Genomic DNA, 6,000 nt, shown 5'->3' with positions numbered 1-6,000 from the left:
CTTTTGTTGTTAATCAGGTTCAGATTTTGATTGATCTCACTTCCTCCTACTGTCAATCTCCTCCATATGAATTTATTTATCATTAACTCCCATAATTCTTCAAACTTCATCTCCAGCACATCCTTGTACTAGTCCATACTCTGCCACTTACTACTACCTCTTCCTCTTTATTTCAGGTTGTTGGTGCTATCCACTAACTCTTCGAATTGTTGTTTATTACCTTCTCATTGGAGTTGTCAGATTCTTACTACCACCCTTTCATCCTTACCCTCTTTCATGATTATCTACTTCTGCATTGAATCCTAACTTTCCAGCAATTGAACATATCTGTCCCATGGATTAAACTTTTCCACAGAATCTCTTTCTTCCATCTTTACTTGGCTGCTGATTTGTGCCAAATTTCCTCCAGCATCTGCAACTAAACCTACACTCATAAAACAATTATTAAAATCAAAAACATAAGGCCTCAGTGCCTCTTCTTTCTTTGGCAACACATCAGTATGCTGCTCTGATTTCTCCTCCTCTATCAGCACATCTATATGTTGATTTAAATTCTCAAATGAATTTATGATACTGTCAGCTAGTCTCTCCTCCACATCATCTTCATCAATGATTTCTTTCTGTTCTTGTTCACTATAGTGAACTCCTTCTTCTACAATCACACTGTCATACTAGCAAATACTCTAGCAATTCAATTTCTTTGTTACACTTCATAAGTACTTCATCATTACTCATAACTCTTGCATTTGTACTTAAGTTATCAATTTGAAAATTACAGAGTTCAACAGTGTCAACTATTGCTTCACATATCAATTCTTCAAATTGATTCTCATCTCCTTCTTTCACAAGAAATTGTTCTTGTCTTGTAACGGCTTCAAACATCAATGTTTTACTAAAGTCATTCTGTTGTTCGAAGTCCTCTACATGACTCAGAAATATTTCGATGGTATTCTCTTTAGCCTCTTCAAGCCCTCCACTTGGTTGCTTGATATCCTTCTCCACTTCTTCTTTCAGAACAACATTTAGATTATGCCTCTCTTCTTCCTCATTTATGACAACATCAGCAAATTGTCCTCCTTTACATGTTTCACCTGCAAACATACACAAATTATCAGATTTAAAATCGTGTGACCTTTTGGTCTCACTTGAACTTTCAATCTTCAAGTCTTCATCTTCACCCAAAACTTCACCCTGTTTTGCTTTACAAATGGACACTTCTATTTCCAACTCAGCTTCTCTGAGTTTTCCCATCAGCCACTTCACCTACTTCTGTTTTGTCCTTCTATGTAACTTATGCCACTTCACTGGCTTTTTCTTGAAGACCCATCCTTGTCTTTAGCTTTCCTCTAGTAGCATCTTTAATGCATCGAGTTATTCTTTTAACTCTGCAATCTCCTTGTCAAGCTCCTCTTGTCTCATCATCTTTTCATTTGCCTTGGCATCCTCCTTCTTCACTTTGTGGCTTTTCTCAAAACCTCTTCTATGACTATTAGTAGTCACCTTCTTCAACATATCTATGAGTTCTCCACTTACCCACTATGAGCTGCATTAAAGCCTCTGCAACAGAAAGTCCTCCCTCCTACCTCTTACCTCACCAAGATTTCCTGTGTACTTGGTATTTTCATAAGCACTTGGTTCTATATCTCTGGAACCTCTTTTGAGCACTTCTCTCTGCTCCTTCTAGGCTTCAACTCATCTACACCTTTTAAGAACACAACTTTCCTCTTTATCCAACCTCTTAGAATTCTTCAAGGTTTTGCGACATTCTGCTTTCATTCAGAAACTTTTACTAGTTTTCTTCATCCCCTAGCAATTCTAACCACATTCTTTGTGGAATTGCCTTTGTGAGCTACAACAATACCTCTGCAGTAACAAGTATCCTTCTTGCTACATATGCCTCACTAAGCTTCTTTCCTCTGATCTTAGTATTTTTGCATCTCTCTGGTTCTTTTCTCTGGAACCAATTGAGAACTCCTTGCTCTAGGTTGCTGCAATCCTCTCACCTTCTTGTGCTTCAAGACCTATGCATGATATTGTTCTACAATTATCCTGCACTTTGAATGGATTGTTCTTTGTTTCTTGCATCTGCCTTTGTTTCCTTCATTTGTCTCTTTTTGCCTACTGCTTGTCAGATTAAAATCTGATCTCCTCTTGCCTGCATACACACCTTAAAACATAATTTTGTTCTAAGTTTTCTCAAAGAAATTTTACGAACAAAATTTCTTTGTTCAACTTTGATACCAAAATGACGCCAACCTAAGCTGACTTTACCCACAGTATGCATATAAAATGCATAATCTTTTATGTCCTAGGAATTTTAATTTCTTTCCTAGTCAAACCTTCACAAATATGGCTTCTTCATTATACCTGATGCAGAAACGTTTCATTAACTATCCATAGTTTGACCCTTAATTAACCTTTCCAGCAGGATCTTATTCAACATTATAAACTTTGGTTAATTCTTAACATCTGCTCTTCTTAACTATACCTTGGATAGATTTTTGTAAAACCCGACTTAAACCATAATAACTTTAACTCTGATTTATTTATATCATAACCTCGGATAAAAGAAATACACATAAACTCACTTAACTTTACGTTTCTTCCTTTCTTCAGCCTTGGCACATATTTCGATGCTCAACCTTCCACTTCAAATCTGCACTGTTGATTTCACTCCACCAGATCAATAATTATCGTGGGATCTCCAAGCTTAACCCATTCATCTGCCAAAACTTAAAGAAGTTAAAATTTGTTGAATAAATCATCGGGTCTGCCCGAAATATTAACCTGCATGCACTTTTTCACGCAGTTGTCGTCAAATTAACCACTAAATGAATGGTCTCGAATATTAGAACTCAACGAGGGTTAAACCTTGTTGTATAAAACCACCACATCCAAATTTTTAATTAAGTATCGTGCTTATTCCGACATGATATGTGTTCGATCGCCTTTGAACAAAAGGTCCAATCACCTTTGGACTTTAACTGGATTTAGTCACAGTTCATAATTTTCTCAGATCCGTTTTTTAATTACCACTTATGGCTTTGAGGCCGCGCGCGAAACCACTTTCCGCTTACAAAAACTGCTCTGTTCTTCTGCTAACATGTGGCTTAATCTCTGCATCTCTACTTCGTTACTTTATTCAATGTGACTTAATCTTGGCCATCTATTTCCATCACTTTCGATCGTTGATCCAATTGATCCAATGACTATGCTTCATTATTAAATTCTTTTGACTATACTCTGTAATAGTCCATTGTTTGGGTTTCTGCCTGTGTCTTTGTTCTTGCCTTCGAGTCTTCAACTATTCTGGTCTGATCTTCAGCTTCGTTCTTTATTCCTTCCCTCTTTTACGCTTTCGTTGTGTAACTCCTTAGGTTTTAAGAACCTTACAGTATACCTTCACTGTAATGTTAAATTTTCCTCCAACACTGTCTATGTGTAGCCTGATACACTCTTTCCTGCACTTCATCTCTCCATTCTGGTTAATTCCACCTGCTACACATACTATGCAAAATCACTCTAATTCGCACATAACTATAATTCCATTAATTATACACATCACACACTTAGGAATTGAAATCTCTTTGTATATATAAACAAATAATTACATCAGGAGTCTCTGTCTCTCTCTGGCCTGATTTTCTTACCAATGGCATTTTCCTTTCCTATCTGTCCGTAGGCTTAAAATAAAACCTATCTAACTCTCGAGCTAATTCCTAGCTAGCTAACCCCTAACTAGCTAATCATCTAACTAGCAAACCAACTAACTAGCTAACCCCTTTCTATGCCTTTTAGGCTTACATTTATACAAAAGGATTCTACAACCAATTTCTGGTTTAGATCCATAACCTTCCCAGTAGAATCCTAAAGTCTCTTCTTTATCCCTAAGGATCCTCTTTAATCCAAAAAATCATGAAACCCATTTCTAATTGAAGATTTACAATTGATTCCTAAATCTTTTAACTATCCTAAATCTCTCATGTTCTCCAACATTCAAGGATATTTACAATATGCCATACAACACTTACTTAATTTATATTCTCATTAAAATCACTCAAAAACCGAAATAATTACATTAATTTAACACTTAGGAAACGAACTTCCTTAAAACACAAGACCCCCTATGTCTACTAAAATACAATTATTTTTCCTATGTTGAATGCTCCTGCATCAAGCAGGATCATCAGCATCACCATCCAGTACATGCACATCAAAGAAAAACATCAAAGGAGGACAATTAAAAAAAATAAAAGTTGGAAAACACATGCAGTAAATACATAGCAAGGACCTCACTCTCCAACAAAACAACATCAATGCATATCACCACAGGTATGTCTCTTGCTTCAACTCTCTCGTTAGCATAATATGATCAAACATGTAGATTTGTGAAAGAGTTTTTTTATAAGAAAAAGGTGGCCAGTTAACTTGGCCACGTTCGGTCAGTCAACGAGGACAATAAAGTTAGTTCATTACACACGTGGTAGCAGTCAAGTCAGGAGAAAGGAGAGATGGGGTCAAAAGTAGTTAAGTTACAGATGCCTGAAGTGGGAGTTGATTACGAGGTAAGGAGAATGATGATGTGATAGTGGGACCAATGGTCCAAAAATGGATACTTGTACCTTGGTTGCTAGCACACCATCCCAATCAAATGACCCATATGAGGAAATGAAATGTTGATTCCCATGCATAGAGGCATTCACAATCTCAAGGATAAATCAAAGAAAATTTGCTCTCGACCCCTAAAGCAGTCCATAGGAAAGACAATGAACAGTTTTTTCTAGCGCAGGAGTACCTACAAGATCCTACAGGAAAATCTACAAGATGCTACAGGATAGAAAACAATCACCTACAGGATTAGAAGTGACCATTTTTAAAGGTAAAAACCAAAGGTTGGCTTCATTAGGCAGTGACAAGGACGTAGGAGCTATACCTTCCCACCTTTTCCAAGTAAAAAAATATATTAAAAAGCCCTCTATTTTGTTGAAAAGATTGTAGTCTAGGGGAATTATACATATCATTTTCATTTAAAATTCTTCATCCATTAGAGTTTATCAGACATGTACAACCCTCCACATCCATCAGAGAAAAAGGATAAGGGTATTTAACAAGAGGGAGCCCACCAACACAGTGAGAATTCATTAGCACCCTCTTGTACTAGAAATATTCACAAGGCACAATTGGATGTGTTTCTTTGAAAAATTGAGGGGATATCATGATGAAGTGGCCAGAGACTTTGCTCTCTCCCTCATACCACTAACTAGGACCCATGCCACTATTGTGGTGAAAGGCCTCTCTGTAGAACTCACCCCTGAAATCATAGGCAAAATCACCAAACTTCCTTTAGGGTTGCCTTTAAGAAATGAAGATAAGCGTAATAACCAAATTGCAAAGAAGAAATTCCTTTTGGAAGGAGAGGAGGCAATGGAAGAAAAAAATGGGATAAGAAGAGAAAGCCTTCCATATCCTTGGAATGAAATTAGCTACAACCTCATTAAGTATATATCATGTGAAGGTAAGTATAGTGTCATATATGGGTACCATTTTAGGCTTCTCCAAGAGCTAAGGTTTGGAGCAGACATACCTCCTCAAAACAGACTAAGCATACCCTACTTTCTTCTTCAATCAGTGATAGATATGAGCATTAAGGTGCATGGAGGAACCTATGAACAACTAGCCCATCATGGGTTAATTAGACTTATAATAGAAGATTCCCTCCAAAACCTAAGACTCCCTATCACATGGGAAACTTTTAGAGACATGCATATAGAGGAAGACATAAAATCCCTTGAATATGACAAAAGCCCCACTACCATTGAAAGGGATGAAGAAGAAACAGAGAGGGATGAAGAAGAAAATAGGAAGGATGAAAAGGAAATAGAGGAGGAAGAAGAGGATGAAAAGGAAATGGAAATTGGTGAACAGACAGAAGAAGATGCAAAGGAAGAAACTAATGGACATAGTGAGGAACTAGAGGGAGAAGAAGAGGAGAAAGACAAG

Source organism: Pinus tabuliformis, chromosome 6 (assembly GCF_031772625.1).
Source record: "Pinus tabuliformis cultivar Carrire ecotype Pingquan chromosome 6, CPIR1, whole genome shotgun sequence".
Classification (NCBI taxonomy): Eukaryota; Viridiplantae; Streptophyta; class Pinopsida; order Pinales; family Pinaceae; genus Pinus; species Pinus tabuliformis.
Note: the sequence above shows the minus strand (reverse complement) of the source record.